The sequence below is a fragment of the Bos mutus genome, chromosome 28 (assembly GCF_027580195.1).
Source record: "Bos mutus isolate GX-2022 chromosome 28, NWIPB_WYAK_1.1, whole genome shotgun sequence".
Classification (NCBI taxonomy): domain Eukaryota; kingdom Metazoa; phylum Chordata; class Mammalia; order Artiodactyla; family Bovidae; genus Bos; species Bos mutus.
In genome coordinates, this window is record NC_091644.1 from 18,990,825 (window position 1) to 19,013,367 (window position 22,543).

Here is a 22,543-nt window from a genome sequence, read left to right on the forward strand (position 1 = left end):
CTAGTAACTCATACTCTGTCTTGAGAACTGCAGTGAGGTGACTCTGAGAAGCCAGATGTGGGAAGGTTATAGAAGTATTGCGTGGTGCGTAAGAACACGGGCTGGGATGTCATAAGGACCGGGGTTCAAGTGCTGATGCTCCCTCTGACTGAATATGATTTTTTTCTTTTGTGATTTTGTTGTTGTTGGCCAAACTTTTCATCATGAAATTTGTACTTAATGCCACAAGTCAAACAAGAACACGTAAAGAAAAAGTCTATGCCCTTCCCATCCCCTTCTAAGCCCAGCACTTAAGCATCCTTCTATAACAAGACTTTTTCCCTTAACATCACAACACAGAAACCCCTCCAATTAACTGCACAGATCTCCAACTCTGTTGTCTGTTTAATGGTGACAGGCCATTTCATTGTATCACTACTCATTCAGCAGATAGCTACTAACTATTGACCCTGTCAACCAGATAGGCATCTGAGAACAGACATTCCCACAACAGAGAAAAAGGATGGAAGGGAGGAAATTGACAAATAAATACAATAATGACACGCTGTGTACACTATGAGGGCTCCAAAGGCTGAGATGCTCAGCTAGAAAATAAGATAGGAAAAGATATATAGAGCTTCAACTTACAACAGGATTATGTCCCAATAAACCCATCAAAAGTTGAAACTATCACAAATCAAAAACACGCTTAAACACACCTAGCCACTACACATCGTAGCTTAGCCGAACCTACCTTAAATATGCTCAGAACATTTACATCAGCCTACAGCTGGGCAAAATCATCTAACACAAAGCCTATACATTTTATAACAATGTCGAATCCCAACTCCCTCATGTAATTTATTTAATAGGGCACTGAACGTGAAAAGCAGAAGGGTTGTGTGGATGCAGAATGATGTTACATGCAGGTAACATATGTATTGATTATTCACCCTCCTGAGGGCATGGCTGATGGACCTGCCGCTACTCATCACTCAGAAAACTAAGATCATGGCATCTGGTCCCATCCCTTCATGGGAAATAGATGGGGAAACCGTGGAAACAGTGTCAGACTTTATTTTGGGGGGGGGGCTCCAAAATCACTGCAGATGGTGACTGCAGCCATGAAATTAAAAGACGCTTACTCCTTGGAAGGAAAGTTATGACCAACCTAGATAGCATATTCAAAAGCAGAGACATTACTTTGCCAACAAAGGTCCATCTAGTCAAGGCTATGGTTTTTCCAGTGGTCATGTATGGATGTGAGAGTTGGACTGTGAAGAAAGCTGAGCGCCGAAGAATTGATGCTTTTGAACTGTGGTGTTGGAGAAGACTCTTGACAGTCCGTTGGACTGCAAGGAGATCCAACCAGTCCATTCTAAAGGAGATCAGTCCTGGGTGTTCTTTGGAAGGACTGATGCCAAAGCTGAAACTCCAATACTTTGGCCACTTCATGCAAAGAGTTGACTCATTGGAAAAGACTCTGATGCTGGGAGGGATTGGGGGCAGGAGGAGAAGGGGACGACAGAGGATGAGATGGCTGGATGGCATCACTGACTCGATGGACATGAGTCTGGGTGAACTCCGGGAGTTGGTGATGGACAGGGAGGCCTGGCGTGCTGCGATTCATGGGGTGGCAAAGAGTCGGACATGACTGAGCGACTGAACTGAACTGAACTGAGGGCGTGGCTGATGGACCTGCCGCTACTCAAAATCACAAGAAGAGTGCACTGCACATCGCTGGCCCAGAAAACAATCCGAACTCAAAATTCCAAATACAGTTTTCCATGGATGCATCGCTTTCACGCCATTATAAAGCCAAAAAACCCTAAGTCAAACCACCGTAAGTTGAGGACCGTCTATATTTGAGATATGATGGTCACAGAAGGCCTACGCTGGCATCCAAAGAACAGGGAGGTTCGGGCCACATGAAAACCAGGCCAGGCAGAGGATGCAGCCCGTGCCAGGGTCCTGCCGTGAGGAGGACACAGAAGTGAAAGGAGGCAGTGTGGTCTCTGGAGCAAAGTCTTATATTCTGATTGTTCTACTTCTTTAGGATAGGCTACCGAAATTTAGACTGCTCTGATGAAAAGGCATGTGAATTTTAAAAACTAGAGTAGATACTGCCATATTACTTTTCCATAAGGTTGTAGGACTCCATATAGCAACCAGGATCATTTAAGAGGGCCAGCTTCCCCACAGCCTCACTGGTTCAAAAAGTTACAGATCCTCTTCATTTTCGCTCACATGAAAGCTCTCTACTTCCACAGGAAAACTCTCCAGGCCCAATTCACAAGAAGGTAAACGACAAACCCTCCTCCTCAGGATGCTGTGAGGTTTAACTGAGAAATAAATCCACCAACCTGCTGAGCCCAGTGCCTAGCACAGAGTGAGCACTCAACAAATGGGGCCTGCTGTTCCATCACCTACACGAATGCCAACTCCATAGTCACCATGCTAACACAGGGAGCTTCTATGGGGAGCCTGGACGCCTCAAACCCCAGAGGCTTGGCATGGCTGTCCCTGGAAACAGGGCTACAGGGAAAGGAGGTGGAATTATGGCTCAGCAAAAGAGCACTGGGCTGGGAGTCAAGAGACTAGGTTCAAGTCAACGTTTCTGAGACTCAGCTTCCTCATCTATAAAATGGGCCAAATCACTCTCTCTTGATGTAGCCATTCTACCAACGTTTCTGGGGCATCTACAAGAGAAGACTCTACCCATAGACATCATCAGATAGTCAATACCAAAATCAGATTGATTATATTCTTTGCAGCCGAAGATGGAGAAGCTCTATACAGTCACCAACCACAAGACTGGGAGCTGACTGTGATCATGAAATCCTTATTGCCAAATTCAGACTTAAATTGAAGAAAGTAGGAAAACCACTAGACTATTCAGGTATGACCTAAATCAAACTCCTTACAGTGGAAGTGACAAATACAAATACAAGTGACAAATACAACTACAGCCACAAATACAAGTGACAAATACAGTGGAAGTAACAAACAGATTCAAGGGATTAGACAAGATAGACAGAGTGCCTGAAGAACTATGGACAGAGATTTGTAACACTGTACAAGAGGTGGTGGTCAAAACCATTCCCAAGAAAAAGAAACACAAGATGGTTGTCTGAGGAAAGAAGAGAAGTGAAAGGCAATGGAAAGATATACCCATTTGAATGCAGAGTTCCAAAGAATAGCAAGGAGAGATAAGAAAGCCTTTCTAAGTGATCAATGCAAAGAAAGAGAAAAAAATAATAGAATGGGAAAGACTAGAGATCTCTTCAAGAAAATTAGAGATACCAAGGGAACATTTCATGCAAAGATGGGCACAATAAAAGACAGAAATGGTATGGACCTAACAGAAGCAGATGTTAAGAAAAGATGGCAAGAATACACAGAAGAACTGTACAAAAAGATCTTCATGAACCAGATAACCACCATGGTGTGATCACTCAACCAGAGCCAGACAGACATCCTGAAATGCGAAGTGGGCCTTAGGAAGCATCACTACAAACAAAGCTAGTGGAGGTGATGGAATTCCAGCTTAACTATTTCAAATCCTAAAAGATGATGCTGTGAAAGTGCTGCACTCAATATGCCAGCAAATTTGGAAAACTCAGCAGTGGCCACAGGACTGGAAAAGGTCAGTTTGCATTCCAATCCCAAAGAAAGGCAATGCCAAAGAATGTTCAAACTACCACACAATTGCACGCATCTCACATGCTAGCAAAGTAATGCTTAAAATTCTCCAAGCTAGGCTTTAATAGTATGTGAACCGAGAACTTCCAGATGCTCAAGCTGGATTCAGAAAAGGCAGACGAACCAGAGATTAAACTGCCTACATCTGCTGGATCAACGAAAAAGCAAGAGAATTCCAGAAAAACATCTACTTCTGTTTCAATGACTACACTAAAGCCTTTGACTGTGTGAATCACAACAAACTATGGAAAATTCTTAAAGAAATGGGAATACCAGGCCACCTTACCTGCCTCCCGAGAAACCTGTATGCAGGTCAAGAAGCAACAGTTAGAAATGGACACAGAACAACGGACTGGTTCAAAACTGGGAAAGGAGTTCGTCAAGGCTGTATATTGTCACCCTGCTTATTTAACTTATATGCAGAGTACAACATGCGAAATGCTAGGCTGGATGAAGCACAAGCTGGAATCAAGATTGCCGGGAGAAATATCAATAACCTCAGATATGCAGATGACACCACCCTTATGGCAGAAAGTGAAGAGGAACTAAACAGCCTCTTGATGAAAGTGAAAAAGGAGAGTGAAAAAGTTGGCTTAAAACTCAACATTCAAAAAATGAAGATCATGGCATCCAGTCCCATCACTTTATGGCAAATAGATGGAGAAACAATGGAAACAGTGAGAGACTTTATTTTCTTGGGCTTTGAAATCACTGCAAATGGTGACTGCAGCCATGAAATTAAAAGATGCTTGCTCCAAGAAAGAAAAGCTATGACAAACCTAGACAGTATATTACAAAAGCAAAGACATTGCTTTGTCAACAAAGGTCCGTATTATAGTCAAAGCTATGGTTTTTCCAGTAGTCATGTATGGATGTGAGAGCTGAACCATAAAGAAGGCTGAGCGCCAAAGAATTGATGTTTCTGAACTGTGATATTGGAGAAGACTCTTGAGAGTCCCTTAGACTGCAAGGAGATCAAACCAGTCAATCCTAAAGAAAATCAACCTGAATGTTCATTGAAGGATTGATGCTGAAGCTGAAGATCCAATACTTTGGCCAGCTGGTGCTGGAAAAGACCCTGATGCTGGGAAAGACTGAAGGCAGGAAGAGAAGGGGACGACAGAGGATGAGATGGTTGGATGGTATAACCAATTCAATGGACATGAGTTTGAACAAGCTCCAGGAGAAGGTGAAGGACAGGGAAGCCTGGCGTGCTGCAGTGCATGGGGTCACAAAGAGTCAGACAGGACTGAGTGACCAAACAACAGCTACAATATGAAGGGCATTGTTCTAGGAGTTAACAATACAGAATAAAATTTCTGCTTCATACATGCTAGCTTGACACACAGAAATAAACTATAAATTAGTAAAATATATGGCATATCAGGGGCGATGAGTGATTTTAAAAAAAAGGCTCTGTGGATGAGGTATGAAATTTTAGTGCATCCAGGGCAGGCTTCACATTTGAGTAAAGAGGAGAAGGAAGTGACAAGGCAAGCTTTGTGACTCTGGGGAGGACAAGCATCCCTGCTCAGGGTCAGCCATGCAGATGCCCTGCGGTTGGGGTTCCCATTGTGTTGAAGAAGCCATGGGGCAGCCAGTCGGCTGGAGCCAGGTGGGAGCGAGCATGTGAGTACTAGATGGAGGCCACAGTAAGAACAGTGGCCTTCACTGCAGGTAAATGAGGAACTACTGGGGGCCTTGGGGCAGAGAACTGTTCTGATCAGACTTTGACATTCCAACAAGGTCACCCTGGGGCTGTATTAGAAGAGTCTTTTCGGCAGACAGGGCAGAAGAGAAAGGCAGAACCCAGCAGCCTATTAGGAGTCCACCACAACCATGCGGGAGATCCTGATGGCTCAGACCAGCAGTGTGGCTCTGGACCTATTCTGAAGGTGAAGCCAAGAGGGCTTACTGAGGTGTGACAGAAACAGAGGAACCATGGGCCACTTCAGGTTTGGCCTGGACAACTACAGGACAGGCCTGCCACTCCCTAAGACGAGACAAAGGGAAACCACGGGCAGTGAGGAGTGAGCGGACAGATAAGGGTGGGGGGCTGCAGTCTCTACTTCAGTCTCAGAAGGAAGCCACAGGGACCTGAAAAGAAAGAAGAGCTGATCCAGAGGCCTGTGTGGCTCCCTCTGGGAAGCAGTATGAAAGTCAGAGAGGGGAAAGGAGGCCAGAGGGAAATCACAGCAGCATGTATGACCCGCTACAGGCCTTGCTGCCCACAGAGCCTGGGCCACAGCCATGACTGGCTGCTCACGGACCCATTTCACAGGTGGGGAAACTGAGGGAACTGAGTTTCACAGTGAGTACCTCTCTTTTAGAAGCTGGAAAGGGCCAGGATGAGGTATGGCGGGGTGGCAGGCAGCTCACACCCACCATCCAATCAGGGACCAGGGGGCTGAACCCAGTGTCCCCACCAACCAGGAAGTCTGCAGGATCCCGAGAGGTGATAAGGACTCTGGGTTTCTCAGAGTTGAGACTAGGACTCAAATCCAGATTCCAAGGATATCTGCTTTGGGAGCCAGGAGCTCTTCCCTCCTTCACCCACTCCCTCATCAGAATTTAATTCATGCCCCATAAAGTTCACCCTTACAAAATATACAACTCAGGAACTGCCCCGGTGGTCTAGTAGCTAAGACTCTGTGCGCACAATGCAGGGGTTCAGTTCCTGGTCAGGGAACTAGATCCCACACACCACAGCTAAGAGTTCGCAGGACACAACTGAAAGATCCCACGTGCTGCAATGACAACAAAGACCCCCGTGCCACAGGTGAGACCTGGCGCGCACTCAGTCGCTCGTCGTGTCCAACTCTTTCAGACCCCGTGGACTGTAGCCCACCTGGCTCCTCTGTCCATAGCGATTCTCCAGGCAAGAATACTGGAGTGGCTTGACATGCCCTCCTCCAGGGGATCTTCCCAACCCAGGGATCAAACCCAGGTCTCCTGCGTTGCAGGCGGATTCTTTACCACTGAGTCACCAGGGAAGCCCTGGCATAGCCAGATAAATAAATAAAAATATTAAAACAAATAAATGAATTATACCACTCAGTGGTATTTAATACACTCACATTATTGTGCCACCATCACGGCTACCTAATCCCAGAACAGTGAAAGTGTTAGTCGCTCAGTCATGTCTGACTCTTTGTGACCCACCAGGCTCTTCTGTCCACGGGATTCTCCAGGCAAGAATACTGGAGTGGGTTGCCATTCCCTTCTCCAGGGTCCCTTCCTGACCCAAGGACTGAACCCAGGTCTCCCGTACTGCAGGCAGATTCTTTATTGTCTGAGCAAGCAAGGAAGCCCCAATTCAGGAATATCAAACCCAAAAAGTTAAACATACAATTATCATATGACCCAGCAATTCCATTCCTAGGCACATACCCAAAAGAACTGAAAACAGGTATCCAAACAAATACTTGTACACAAATGTTCTGGTTACAACAGCTGAAAGGTAGGAGCAATCCAAATGTCCATCAAATAATAACTGATAAACAAAGCATGGTATATCCATACATTACAATCCAAACGCAAAGAGTTGCATACTGTACGATTCTACTCGTATGAAAAGTCCAAAATAGGTAAAGCCATAGAGAGAGAATGCAGATTAGTGGTGCCAGGGGCTGGGGGAAGCGGGTCATCAGGAGTGACTGCTTTATAGATACAGAGTTTCCTTTGAGGTGATGAATATGTCTCAGATGTTGAACATTACTAATCATCCAGGAAATGCAGATCAAAAGCACAGTGAGATATCACCTCACACCTGTCAGGATGGCTATTATCAAAAAAAGAGACAACAAAACGTTGGCAAGGATGTGGAGAAATTGGAACCCTTGCACACTGTCGGTGGGAATGGAAAATAGCACAGAGGTTCCTAAAAATTAAAAATATTAATGGAACTTCCAGATGATCCAGCAATCCCACTTCTGGGTATTTATCCAAAAGAACTGAATCAGAATCTCAAAAGAGGTATCAGCACAACACCCATGCTCACTTCAGCACCGGACACAACAGCCAAGAGGTGGAAGCAGCCCAAATGTCCATTGTTGGAGGAGTGGATAAAGAAAATGTGGTGCATACGCACAACAGAATATTGTTCGTGTGTGCAAAGTCGCTTCAGTTACGACCGACTCTTTGTGACCCCATGGACTGTAGCCTCCAAGGCTCCTCTGTGGATGGAATTCTCTAGGCTAGAATACCGGAGTGTGTTGCCATGCCCCGCTCCAGGGGATCTCCCCGATCCAGGGATCAAACCTGCGTCTCTTACATCTCCTGCACTGGCAGGCGAGTTCTTTACCACTTTACCAAAGCCAGTTGGTGCTTCCCAATGGAATATTATTCAATCTTTAAAAAGAAGGAAATTCTGCAGTACGCTACGTGGACAAACCCTGAGGTTGTTATGCTAAGTAAAACAAGCTAGTCATAGAAAGACAAATACTACATGATTTCGCTTATGTGAGGTATCCAAAATAGTCAAATTCAGGACTTCCAGGGGTGGTACAGTGGATAAGAACCTGCCTGTCAATGCAGGGCACACGGGTTCGATCCCTAGTCGGGGAAGATTCCACACGCCGTGGGGCAATTAAGCCCTCGAGCCACAACTACTGAGCCCCTGCTCCACAACAAGAGGAGCCACGACAATGAGAAGCCTGTGCGCAGAAGGGTAGTCCCTGCTCACCTCAATGGAGAAAGCCCCCGCGCAGCCACAAAGCCTCAGCCCAGCCAAAAATAAATAAAATAAAATTGTTTTAAAATAGTCAAATTCATAAACTCAGAGTGGAATGGTGGTTGCCAGGCGCTGGACAGAGGCGGAAATGGGAAGTTACTAACGAACAGGCACGAAGTTCTGGTTAAGCAAGGAGAATAAGCTCTAGAGATCGGCTACACAACATTACCTTTATAGTCAAAAACGTTATTATACACTGAAAAATTTGTTAAGAGGGTAGTTCTCATGTTAAGTATTCTTACCACAATAAAATAAGAGATTTTTTTCAATGTTTTGGAGTTAGGTAGACATGACATTTGCACAATTTTGTGAATATACAAAATACCACTGAACTGCACACTCTGAAATAGTCGACTTTATGTTATATGAATTTCACCTCATAAAAAAAGTATTGAGAGCATGTCCATGCATCCAAATGACTCTCTCTCCCAAGCAAGTGCTACAGTGCAATCTAGGGCTCGAGCCCGCTCCTGCGTTCACGATTCAGTTCCTTCTTTGTGAATGCCAAATGACACCACTGCACAAACAAAGGTTGTGGTTCAAATAAGAGAAGGGGTGTAGGGTGGAGAACTGAGCCACCATAGCAGCCTGGACATGCCCAGTGCAAAAGCCTGGTCTCTTAGCAGTCAGGACTATGTTCATCCACGTGAACAGAGCAAAGCCCACCTCTGTGCCAAATTCCCACAAGAAGTGGGTTGAAGAGCCACAACATGCAGATTTTGATAACACCATTATTTCAGCCTTATCTTTGATCAAATGAGCCAGCGCTCCAGGTTATCAAGTGATGTTCTACTAGAACAGACAGTTGGGGATTACTCATTGGCAGTTCAGGCTCAAATGTTAGTACAGTCAGCCAGCCACATCTTTGGGTTCTGCATCCAAGGAAAATATTTGGGGAAAAAAAAAAACTCCTGAAAGTTACTAGAAACAAAATTTGAATTTGCTGTGTGCTGACAACTTTTTACATAGTATTTACATGGTATTTACAACTATTTACATAACATTTACATTATATTAGGTATTATAAGTAATCTAGAGAAGATTTAAAAGCCAGGGGAGGATATGTATAGGTCATATGCAAATACTATCTATGCCATTTTACATAAGGGCTTCAGCTTCTTTGACTTCAGAATCCAACTTTGGAATCCGTGGGGGTCCTGAAACCATTGCCACCGCCAAAGATGCTGCGGAGGGACAACTGTAATCAGAATTACCCCAAACCAGCCAGCCAGCCCCTTTTTTAAGGCCCCTCTGCGCAGCAGGCGCAAGAGACAGAAGCGGGGCAAACAGAAGGCGCCAGCTCTCTGCCATCAACCCAACAATGGCAATTTCGTTTCAGTTCACATCCTTCCAATTAAATTAACATTGTTCATTTGAAATGCGCTGGCTTTCTGGTTTTACTAGTTTTACTCTGGTTTCATTTCATGCTCGCTTTATAGTTATGTAAAAACCATGTAAACATGTCTAGGGCACTTATACTTAGTTTTATATTTGTACCTTTAAGTTATATTCTAAGAAAATTCAAATAAACAAGTGAGGCTTTTTTTCCTTTAAAGAGCCACAAAAAACCCACATACTTATGATTCCATTTATACGAAATGTCCAGAATAAGCAAATCTATAGAGACAAACAGTAAACTTGTAGGGTGGGGAGTGATGACTAATGGGTACGAGGTATCTTTCTGAGCTGATGAAAATATTGTAAAATGAGACTGTAGTGACAGATGTACCCCTCTGTGAATACATTGAAAGCTACTGAATTGTAAACCTTAAATGCCTGATTGTACAGCATGTGAGTTAAACCTCCATAAAGCTGTTTTTAAGAGTGGGGAGGGGAGTCGACCTATTACCCAGGTTTGAACAGCATTAAGCTAGAGAAATCACAGAGAAATGAACAAACCCACCTATTCATGGCTTCCCTGCCAGGCCCACTCCACATCTCCCTTCCCCTGTACTGTCCCCAAGGGCTCTGGAGCCAGAAGAGGCTAAGAGGGAACCCTAAGTCACAAGCTAAGCCCTCCCGGGGTGAGCAGGTGGCTACCCTGGGACATCACAACTCAGGATTCCTATCTCCTGAACAGTATTAAGGCACTGTTTTGAATTATTAAACTGGGAAAAACTTAAAAACAATGAATACAACCAATCAGTAAGTAAGCAGGGAATGTGATTCTTGTATACTTCAAAGGCAGCGTCAAGGGAGGATGCATGACAATAAAGATTCAGCACCCCAGTGACCCAACTGGCTGGGATTTGGGTAGAGGCAGGAGCACTCCGAAACTGAGCACAGGCAGCCCCGCTTCCTGGGGAGGCAGCTGCCATCCCCGCCCTCCACCCACACACGCCCAGCACAGCCTGCAGCGCAGGAGAGGGTCCCCACCCCAGCATGCTGCCTGCAGCCAGCCTCAGCAAGGGGCAACTCTGCTGCAACAAGAAGGGAGGCCTCAGTCCATCTTCTGTCCACCCAGCAAACCTCCCTCTCCTTCGGCCCTTCCAGCGACACTTCACAGAGACAGGAAGAGGAAGCCCCTGCTGGCAGCTGCTGCGTAGGAGGCGCTGGCTAGCGGGAGTGCACGTCTACCCATAACAGGCTGACCCCTTTTGTCCCAATGCCTTCCTCCTCTAGAAACCTGCCTGGAATTGACCACCTCCACAAAGCCTTCATTCTGTCTCCCGCAAAGGCTCATTGAGCCCCAGCTTGGAGCCAGAGGCGGGGGAGGAGTAGACACCTGTTTGCCTGGCCCAGGACCCCCACCTCTGGGCCCTCAGCTCAGGGATGGCTCCCAGGGAAGGTGGAGAACTTGGATAACTGTGCTGGCAACACCCCCAAGACAAAGCGCTAAGTGAAGTGGGCCCAGAGCCAGAGTCATGGAGCAAGTACAATTCTCTGTCCCCAAAGTAAAACTACACAAACGCATACAGAGGCACAGGAAAGATGACTAGGGGATGTCCACGAACTGCTGACAGGGACACCTCGGGCCAAGAGAGGAAGTAAGGAATGGCAGGGCTTTCACATTTCACTCCCTCTCTCTAGGAAGCTACTACCTGAATCCTTTGTAAAGATAACTACTTAATTTTTTTTTAACTGAAAACATTTTCAAAAGCAGGGTAGACATCCATCAATTGGGAACTCGGTAAGCAAGCTATGGGTCCTACACACACTGGGATACATACCCAGCAACGAAAAAAGGAATACACTCCCAGAACACATGACATGACACTCGAGAACATCACGTTGAGGACTTCTCTGGCAGCCCACTGATTAAGAATCTGCCTGCCATAGAGAATAGACTTACAGAGAGGGGGAGAGGGGAGGAGAGGGTGAGATGTGTGCAAAGAGTAACAAGGAAACTTACATTACCATATGTAAAATAGACAGCCAACGGGAATTTGCTGTAAGGCTCAGGAAACTCAAAGGGGCTCTGCATCAATCTAGAGTGGTGGGATGGGGAGGGAGATGGGAGGGAGTTTCAAAAGAGAGGGGATCTATGTATACCTATGGCTGATTCATGTTGAGGTTTGACAGAAAACAGCAAAATTCTGTAAAGCAATTATCCTTCAATAAAAAATAAATTAATTAAAAAAAAGAATCTGCCTGCCAGCGCAAGGGATAAGGATTCAACACCCGTCTGGGAAGATCCCATACGCCTTGGGGCACCTAGGCTCCAGCATCACAACTACTGAAGCCCTCAAACCTTGAGGCCGTGCTCCACAATAAGAGAAGTCACTGCGATGAGAAGCCCATGCACCACAGCTAGAGAGAATTCCGCATTTACTGCAACTAGAGAAAGCCCACACACAGCAAAGACGACCCAGTGCAGCCAAAAATAAATTGGAAAAAAAAAAAAGAACATCATGTTGAATAAACTAGGCAGAAATAAAAAATACCTGATAACTGGATGAGTCCACTTATGTGAAAATCTAGAAAAAAGCAAAAGCAGAGTGACAGGAGATAAGCGGCCTGGGGCCAGGCATGGGAGCAACCACGGACTGCAGGGGAGCCCCAGGAAACTTCTGGGTGACAGAAGTGTGCCCACATGGATGGGGTGGGGGCTGCATGCCCATGGATTCACCAACACTCAGCCAGCTGCACCTGTAGGCTGGGTGGATGTTATGGTGCACACACCTCAATAAAGGCAGGAGGAAGGGAGCCAGCACTTAATGGGGAAGGGGTCTCCCTTGGGGTGATGAAAATGTTCTGGAACTTGACGGAGGTGGTGCCACAACATTGTGAATAAACTCAATGCCACTTGTAGCTGTACTTCAAAATGGTTAATTTTATATCAAGTCAATTTCACCTCATTTTTTTTTAATTTTTAAGCAGACAAGGGAAACATTATTATGCCCATTTTGCAGATGGAAAAACTGGGCTCAGAGGAAGCAGTCAACTGCTAGTCCCGGGTTTATCCACCTGCACCTTAGACCTGATTTAGAGCCCAGGAGAGGCTAGAGAGTTGCTCCAGACTTCCCCAGAAGGCTCTGCAATGCTGGGCCTCTACCTCCAGGGAGGGCTCTGGGTCTTTTTCTCTAGGGTATTTGAAAATCAGAGCTTTCCCACAAACCCCAGAGTGAGCCAGCAGAGCGGCACCTGCAGGGACTCCTGAAGGCTGTGAACTCCATCAACAGACAGGGCTGCATCCGTGGCAGGGACCGAGCATCAGCAAGAAAGTGGTCAAACTAAGGCTAAAGCCAGGATGGGGATGGGGATGAGCCCAATCAGATCCAGGCTAGATGAGGTCTTCTGGGCCCTGCCAATCAGGGCCCTAGGGAAAAGAGGGGTCAGCACCAACCTCAGGGACCCAGGAGAAGGCCTCAGCAACTACAGGACGGCAGTCAGAGTAGACACATCCACCAGCCTCTTTGTGACTGGCAGGAGAGGGATTCACGTCTTCCTGAGCTCTGCAGGAAAAGAAGAGAGGAGGAGAGGTTCCCCTCTGTGCTTTCTAAACAGAATCTTCAAAAACACCCACTGGCCCTGTCCTCCACTCTGGGGAGGGCCCGGACAAAGGCCACCGCCTGCAGACAGCAGAGCCTAGGGCCCAGCAGCATGTAGAGGCCGGCAAAGCCCAGGGTCGTCTGAGGGCACCCACTTCTCTCCCCCCTAAATGCCCCTGCACCAGCCTCTTGGCAGTGGGGCCTGTTTCTCATGGGCGAGGGCGGGAAGCCCAGCCATGGACCCACAGCCGTCCTAGCACCACACCCTCCCTCTGCCTGGAATGTCCAAAAGCCCTGCTCCCTGGGAGCCCACAGGGTCAGGAGCGGCACACCCAGTTCCCAGATGCTCCTTATTGCCTGCCATGGGCATGAAGGTAACCCCAGATGCCCCATGTCTCTCCTTCATCAGCATGCTTCAGCTCCAGCCCAAGCAGGGGCTGAAAATCCAGTACACATGTCAGATACAGAAAATAAAACAGCTTCCAAGGTCCAGGAATTCCACTATTAGACATTCTCTCCTTAGGAGAGGTTTCAAAGGCCTCAGTTCATTCCTGAGAAAGGGGATCTGTTAACCTATAGGTATCTCAGCTAAGAGCAAAAATAGGCATGTTGATGCTGCAATGGGGGCAGTCTGGAGCCCCCAGCTCAAAAATGAGGGGTCCCAGGGAGGCCTGGCAGGGCTTCCCTGGTGGCTTAAATGGTAAAGAATCCACCTGCAATGCAGGAGACCCGGGTTCAATCCCTGGGTCGAGAAGATCTCCTGAAGAAGGGAATGGCCACCCACGCCAGTATTCTTGCCTGAAGAATCCCATGGACACAGGAGCCTGGAAGGCTACAGTCCATGAGGTCGCAGAGTTGGACACAACCAGACACAACAACTAATACACAGAGAGGGCTGGCAGGCCTTCATAAGAGGGCAGGGAGGTCCCCTGGAGAATGGAGAGACAGACAGCGAAAGCGATTCCTTAAAGTAAAAGGAGGGGCCTCTAGGCGTCTCATGTCCTAAGAGGGAGGCCAGGACTGCCTCTGAGCCCAGTGTAGGAGGAACAGCAGATCACAGGCCGGGAATGCTGAGCCTGGGCCCCACCCCAAGTCTGTGGATCTGCTCATGTTCCCTAGACATGCCAAGAGGCCACATCTCTGCATGGGTTGCTCATTCTGTTTGGGAAGCCCTTTTCATCCTTGCAAACTCTAGGCCATCCTTCAAAGCCCCCCGAAGCATCACCTCGTGCCCAGGCAAGCCCTTCCCTCCCTTCAGCTCTGACCATAGCAGACACGGCCCCCAGCAGGTACCAATGGTAGAATGTACACAGGTGCCTCCCTCACCTGGCAGGGACCAAGTCTCACTCACCTTGGGTCCTCTGCACCTCACACTGAACCTGGGGCATGAAAGGCCAGGAATTGGAGCCAAGATAGCATCCCGGGGCCCTCTCACCTTGAGGCACTGTGCAAACAGCCTGGCCTCTGTGGTTTCACAGGCCTGTCGCTCTGCTGAGATCACTGTAATCATGGTAAGAGCAGCACCGAATGTTTACTGAGCACTTACTATGAGCCACACGTTACTGCGAGGGCACTCCATAGGCTACCTCCTTTCATCTTTGTGACATTCTTCCAAGGGAGTTTCTATTATTAATCCTGTTACACAGGGAATCAGGCACAGAGAGGTTAAGTGAGTTGCCCAATGCCACAGAGCCAGTGAGGAAGGAAGCTAAAATTCAGACCCTAGTGATCTGGTTCTGGACCCAGTAATCTTAATCACTAAGATGTATTGCAGGTATGAAGATGGTCAGTTGTCAGGACAAGCTCTGAGTGGAAGAGGAACTCGGGGGTTTTAAATGCTGGTTCTCCCTGGGCCTTCTCTTTCCCTGGTCCCAGCAGAAGACTTAGGAAGAACAGCAAGGCCTCTGCCCAGATCCAGCCTGCTGCTCCCAAGCTCGACCCTGTGCTGAGTGCCAGTTACAAGAAACACAAAAGGCCCATCTGCCAGCCCCTTGGCCCAGACTGGGGAGGTACACAGCTGTCCGCTGGGAGGCAGAGCCATAATTTGGGGCTATTCTTAGGAAACCACTGGCTCCCCTCCCAGAGGCCAGCAGGCCAGGCCCAAGCTTCATACAGCCTCCTGCAAGCATGGAGAGGTCCCACAGGGGCTAAGGAGCAACTGCGGGGTGAGAGGTGAGAACAAAGCCCTCGAGCTTTCAAATCAGAGGTGCTGGGCTGCTCACCTTCCCAGGGCTTGGCCACCTGGCTGCTGACCAGCTCTGGGGGGTCCTGGCCACAGAGCAAGTCCCGTCACCAAAGTTCCACCAACAGGGCTTGCTTTGTGCCAGACCCTGGTCCACACACTTTCCATTCACATTAAACCCTCGCCACATCCCAAGGGTGAAGGATTACTGGCCCCATTTAAAGATGAGGGGTTGCACTTTAAAGATGAGTTAAGACATTGAGTAGCTTGCCCAGGTAACACAGTGAGTTAGTGTCAACTTTATTGCCCATCTCCAGGTTGGGCCAGAGCCAAATGGTGGGGCGGGGCCCTTCCCTGTCCAAGTCAAGGTTTGGGGGAGGGGCAGTCCACACTAGAGAGCAAAGGTCTCACCAAAGATCCAACTGCAAGTCTACTCTTTCTCTCCCCTCCCCCCGCTCCCACCCCCGGACTGTCCCTTCCCTGCAAGAAACCCTCAGGTTTGGGCTAAGAAGGGGAGTCCCCAGCAGGTTCCTCCCCTACCCTGGCCCTACAGTCTCACTTCAGGAAGTTGTACAAACCTAGAGGAGATGAACCTCAAAGTTCAAGGAGCCTCTGCCGGTGCTTAAGGCATGCGCCCAGCCCTTAGAGAATAGGGAGGTCAAAGAATTCTCAGGTTTAAACAGAGGCTCCTGAGCTCTTTGGGGTCTCCAAACCCCAAAGCAGGAGTCTAGAAATGAAGCCACACCACTCAGCACCTGCACAGCCACTATCCCAAACAAGTCAACTTTCAGGCACCGCTGCCACAGAGTCACAGGAAAAACTCAACAACGCCTGCCTTGGACTACATCTTGGTTGCTGCTATTTGGTCACTAAGTTCTGTTCAACTCGTTGTGACCCCATGGACTGCAGCACGCCAGGCTTCCCTGTCCTTCACTATCTCCTGGAGTTTGCTCTAACTCATGTCCATTGAGTCAATGATGCCATTAACCATCTCATCCTCTGTCACTCCCTTCTCCCCCTGTCCTCAATCTTTCCCAGCATCAGGGTCTTTTCCAATGAGTCAGCTCTTCATATCAGGTGGCCAAAGTAGTGGAGTTTCAGCTTCAGTATCAGTTGATTTCCTTTAGGATTAGCTGGTTTGATCTCCTTGCTGTCCAAGAGACTCTCAAGAGTCTTCTCCAGCACCACAGCTCTCGGTACCACCTCTGATTGTGTTCTGCCGTCTGCTGCCCGGTGACTCAGCAGGTCTAAGTGTCTGTATTTCAGGTGCTCACAGCCAACTCCATGTCTGCCCAGGGATTCAAGTCACATCCATGTGGCTCCCTGTCTCTCGACAGTGAATATCAGCTGACATCCCTGTCTGTGCTCGTCTGGGCCCACCAATACATCTGTCCACTTCTGCCAGCCAAGTCTCCACGATGGCACAGATCTGTCTGTACAGTACCTGCAGCCCATTCATTGTCCCCACTTGTGTGTTCACACCGTCTGCCCCTGCACATGTCTGTGCCCTGAGTTGCTTGCCCACCTCCACTGTCTTCCTGGGTCTGCTCTCATGTCCACTGTATCCAGTTCCTCACCGGCCAAGCCCACGCAGCCATAAACCTGAGCACGTTGGCACACATCTCTGCCCACACCCGCATTCCCCACCTGTTCCTGGGTGACCCTGTGGGCGCCACCTGTTTGGAAGCAGGTGGGTATGTGTTCACCCAAGTACTCACAGTGCCGGCCAAGGGCTAAAGAGTAAGCTCAGCAACTCCCACTCCCAGAACAGTGTCCAAGGCCACAGGCGTGAGTTCACTGCCACCTCTACAAAGTGTTCCAGGACATCTTGCCAGGGATGATGGGGGAGGGAGCAGAGCCTAAGGCACAGCAGAACCTCAGAGGTGAGGTCAGAGATGCCCCAGGTACCACTAACCTCAAGCCAGTTCTGCCGGGCCTGTCCACTTCCAACACCCCAATTCCAACCCCAATGGCCAAGGAGAGGAAGACTGTCCATCTGCGCTCACAGGAAACAGTGTCTGGCTCCAGCCTGCCAAGCTCATCTCCAGCCGCCACAGACAGAGGCTCTTCAGAAAGGAAGTGAGGACTTCCTCCTGTAAGGCTGGATCTAGACCCCAAACCTCAGAAGCCCCAGGGAAGCTAGGAAGGTCCTATGGTCAGCCTGACCCCAGAAACCAAACGTAATTCTCCTGAAGTCCAGAATAGCTTCAGTCAGCAGGAAAAAAAAAAAAAAAACTGGGAGTGGGGCTGGGGCACACTTCTGCTGCTCCCTGTCCCTGGAGGTGGTGAGAGGTCCTAAGCAGCAGGGTAATCAGAAAGGAGGGGTACGGAGGCAGAACAAGAATATCTCAAACATATTTGCATGGCTGCATGAGAATTGCATCCCAGCTTCCCTGGCAATTACAGCCTGTGTCCCTCATTCAGCAATTAATCATGTGTATTCTCTTGGTATTTCCAGTTACTATTAGTCCAGGACTGGTATGGAAACCCTATAGTAACGATATTTCTCTGTGTTTATGCCTTGTGTCCCACCCCTATCACCGCCCCCACCTGGCTGCACAGTGGGGCTAAGCCACCTAAGGGAAGAACCCTCCAACTCCTTCCACCACTCCCATCCTCCTTGGCAGAGCCCAGCGCCTGGCGTTTAAGAGATGCTGTCACTGGGTCCAGGCTGCTCTTCAGGAAGCCAAGGAGTTGTTGCTTGGAACTCTGGTGGAGAGAGCGAGAAGCTGGAAGCTTCCTGAAGTCAGGGGAGCTTTTCTTCCATTTCTGACTCCCTAAGAGGTCCTGGATGCTTTTAAGAGGCCAGGGCAGCAGTCTCCCTGACACTGCACTCTGCTTTCTGACAGGCCGCCTGCCCCTTCAAGAAAAACCTCTGAAGATGAAAAAAGGGTTCCCCTGTGAGACCCAGGCCTACAGAAGGAAAGAACCAGATGGGGCCCAACATCAAAGCTTGCACCCACTGGGATCTCTGGACTCTTCCCAGTTCCATGGACCTCAAGTGCCTAAAGAGGAACCCAGGGACCTCAGGTGTGGAACACGAGGCTGCTTGCCTCGCCGCAGCTGCACGGGAAGCCCAGCTCTCAGGTCTCGCCCGAGGACCAGCCATCAAGGGTGGAGGTGTCGTCATCCCACACCTACCCTAGTCGGAGAGAAAGCTCCTGGAGAAAGTGCGTAGCCCAGAATCGGACAGATAGAACGACTCAGTTACTCCTGTTTAATGTGTGGTTCCGCTTCTCTCCCAGGCACCGATCCCGTGCGGGTTTCGTTGGGGGGGCCAGGATCTCTCCTCTCCACAGAGCCCAGGGAGGCTTGTGATCTAGGGGATGGGGAGTGGATGGTCGGAGCAGCCCCGGCCCGGGAGTGCCGAGAAGAGTCCCTCATCAGCCCTCGCTCGCCCGCCCCGGGTCCTGACGCGTCGGTACCTGCCAGCCCGTGGCTCCGGGGGGCATCCGCGCTCCTGCGGCAGACGCGCGGCGCCCGAGCTGCGGGCGCCGAGTTAGGCAGCGGCGGGTCGCGCCGGGTACTGGCTCCGGCTCGCTCCTCCCAACTTCCCCAGCCCATCCGTGGGCAGAGGCGGCTCCGGAGGCTGGCAGGCCGGGCGCGACGAGGCGAGGGCACAAGCGCAGGAGGCCGCGCTCGCCTGAGTAGAGAGCCGCACACCCCAGCAGGAGCGCGCCGCTCGGCTCCCGGTGCCCCGCGACCCCCACGCCGAGGGCGGACCGGGCGGGGCCGCCAATCACCGCGCCCGCCGTAGTCCAGCCAGCCAGAGCCCGGGCCCCAGCCGCCGAGGGGGGCGGGGGTCTCGGATTTAAAGACACACTCACCAAGCAGCGTCCGGATTGGCATTCCAGAGCAGCTGTTGCCTGGGGGAGAGGGAACGGTTGGCCCCACCTTTCTCGGCCCCTCTTCCTCCCTCCCCCAGCCCACCCTCCGACTAGGAGGAAAAGTTTGGGGCGGGGGAGACCGCCTGGGAAACCAGTTCCGCTTCCCTTGTCATGAGTTCGGCTCTTTCTGGAAGAAGCCCAAACCCTACATCCAGCCTCCCTGGCAGGAGAAAGAAGCAAAAGCTCTCGGCGCCACACCCCGCCCAGACTCCAGCTCCCCGGGAGATCGGCGGGCCCTCGCCGCTCTCTGCTTTTTAAAGCCAAGCCAAGCCTCGGCGGGCGCCGGAAGAATCCTCCCTTGCTGTGCAACCTGGGCTAGGCGACTGCTCTCCCTGGACCTCGCCACCACAGGAGTCAACGGTTGAGCCCTTTAAGAGCAGACTGTCCGCTCAGTGGTGGGCTTCTCCCAAACCTTGGACAGCCTCAGTACCCGGAGACAAAGAGGGAAGAACCCGGCAGACACTTCGGAAGGGGAGAGGTCCCTTTGTCCCCACCCATGGCTGCCTGCAGTGACAGGCACAATCCTAACCCCCAGGAGGGCCTGTCCCCGGCTCCCCTGACGGGGGAAGCAGTCCAGCCTGGCCCCCGGAACGCCCAGCAGTCCCTGCCAGCCCTCGGCGGGTGCGCGCCTCCAAGTGAACGCTGGTGCGTTCACTCTCACCACTGTTTTTCTGAGGGAGACGAAATTGGTTGTGGTTAGTGAGTCACTTGCCCCTTCTCTCTGCCCTGCACTGGGGACCTGCGTCTTCCTCACCTGTCGCTGCCTGCCTCGCCCACAAGCAGGGATGGAGCGGGAGTCAGTGAAGTCCAAGTTTGCCCGGTGATGAAGGCAGTGCAGGCCTGCCCTCTCTCCAAAGTCAGGCCAGAAGGCACTGGGCTAGGGGAGGGACATGCAGGCCCTGCAGCCCCTGTGAGCCCAGGAACAAAGAAAGACAGGAGGAATGGCTGTTGTTTATGGTGCTCTTACCAGGCCTCCAGCACCTAGGTCTCAAGTACTTCACTGGGTGATTCTATGAGATGACTACTTTTATTACCCCTCTTTTAATGTGTGGGCTTCCTCCTGTCCCATCCAAGGTGTGTGAAGAGGAGAGGAGCAGAGGAAGCCCAGGAGTGGCCTTGGGAAGCAGATCTACCTTCAGAGACCAGTAGAGCAAGGCTCAGGCTGATACATACCTTACTGCCTGTATAGTCTGTGACATAATCTGTCTTCAAGTCCCTCAGCCAGAGGACAGCCTGTCCTCCTTCAAAGTGTTGACAAGTCAGGGAGCTGGGGCCTGTGATGCCCTGGTGTGGCGCGTGGCACACTGTGGCTCCATCCTTAGGCACTGCTCCCTTCCTAACTCTTCTGCACAACCTCACGACCCCCACCCCCCGCCCCTGCAGATTCCCCTCTGATGCCCTGCCATACTGAGGGTGCTGTTCCTGTTGTTCAGTGGCTAAGTCATATCTGACTCTTTATGACCCCATGGACTGCAGCGCGCCAGGCTTCCCTGTCCTTCACTATCTCCTGGAGTTTGCTCAAACCCATGTCCATTGAGTCGGTGATGCCATCCAACCATCTCATCCTCTGTTGCCCACTTCTTCTCCTGCCTTCAGTCTTTCCCAGCATCTAAGTCTTTTCCAGACTTTGCATCAGGCAGAGCGTGCTGAGTTCCAGGATAATGTGCCCTTGCGGCAAGGACCATGGTAGGGGTGCGCATGTGTACTAAGGCTGTGCTTAAGCGCACACCTTTACACATACACACATGCACACGCATCCCTCCTCCTCCCTCAGGTGCTGGGATCCGTGGCTGGCTGCCTCTCGAGACTGAGCTCCTGGAGGATAAAAGTCCATGTCTGAACTGTCTTTTGGTCCCTAGCACAGTGCCCGGCACATTGGTCATTCATTCCTTTGTGTTCACCATGCACACAGTAGGTGTTCTTGTTGAATCAAACAAAAAGCCCAGGACAGAGATGTCTCCAGAAAAGCCAGAATCACAGCCCTTCTGGCTCCTATGGACAGCCTCCGGGCTCAGCTGATAGACCCCAGAAGTAAAGGGATGAGGGTTTCAAGGTTATCTCAGAGACAAGTACAGATGGTGTCCAGTCCACAGTGTCCAGCCTCAGCAAGCCACCCTCAGCCTCTAAGCTTCTGCCAAGTCCCTGCTCAGAGCAGCATCCTAGGGGTTCCCCCCAACCACAAGAGAGCCTGCAGGCTGTCTTCCTTCCCCACCCCCTACCCCTGGCACCTGGGAGGGGGACGGGGACTGAATGTTGAAGAAGAGAAAAAGGAAAGGACACAGCAGCCCTAGGTATACCCAGAAGAAGCCACTCTGCCTTTGCTCTCCAACCCGAGGCAGAAGGGAAGAATCAATTCAGCCAATACTCTCAGTGCAGACTGCCACAGAAGCCCCTGGAGTGGTCTGGACACTCAGAGCAGAAGCCCAAAAGTTCCCAGATAAAGGATCAATGGTCCCAGAACAGGATCTCAGAAACTGGATGGCTCAAGACCCGCCCTTACTCACCCGGCACCCCCATCAGCACTGCCACCACCCACCCCCAGATGCACAAACACCCAGAACACCCCCTTATCATCTAAAGTGGGGGCCCTGCAACAACCGTGTGCTTGTCCACACATACGGACTTGTGTTGCTCATGTATGTTTACAGAGATGTGAATGAGAATGTGCATGTTTGTGTGGGTATGTCTAGTGGGCATGAGTGTGGATGTCCAAGTGAGCATGCGTGTGTATGTGGGCAAGTGTAGCACACACACAGACTCACCCACCACCATCCGAAACCAGGCAAGCTGCTACTGCAAAGGATAGTAAACCACCCCATTACTCACGCTTCCAAGAGAATCACCAGTGGCCATCCACAGCCCCTCTGCCCAGGCAAGCAAGTCCCAAATTCAGTCCCTGCGAAGAACCATAAGCTGTGCAAACATCCAGTTCCCTTGTGGGAACACTCAAGCCAAGAATTATTTCCTGACAGGCAGAAACAATTCGCTGGAAAGCAGAGGAGCTGGGTTCAAATCAACAGAGATGAGACTTGACAAAAGATGAGAAACAGGCCCTACTGCTCTTTCTGCTCCTCACTGCACGCCAAGCCTGCCACAGGCTGGGGGACACTGGGCCCAGGGAATGAACAAA

The 22,543-nt window shown here is 50.1% G+C and overlaps 1 protein-coding gene across 15 annotated transcripts in view; it reads right to left on the bottom strand.

The window, feature by feature from the left end:
• PALD1 (phosphatase domain containing paladin 1) overlaps window positions 1-22,543 on the bottom strand; it is a 106,516-nt gene that overhangs the window by 64,701 nt on the left and 19,272 nt on the right. For 2 of the 15 annotated variants that reach the window (XM_070364955.1, XM_070364957.1), the window contains exons 1-4: window positions 18,952-19,307; window positions 18,668-18,845; window positions 13,200-13,308; window positions 12,298-12,330 (exon numbers count right to left, since the gene is read on the bottom strand). The exons of 1 other annotated variant lie outside the window; for it this stretch is intronic. The gene's annotated coding sequence lies outside the window, so the exon portion shown is untranslated. Of the gene's footprint in view, window positions 1-12,297; window positions 12,331-13,199; window positions 13,309-18,667; window positions 18,846-18,951; window positions 19,312-19,353; window positions 19,595-22,543 lie in introns of those variants that run through there. 12 more of the 15 variants (XM_070364954.1, XM_070364958.1, XM_070364959.1 and 9 more) reach the window with 10 other exon arrangements.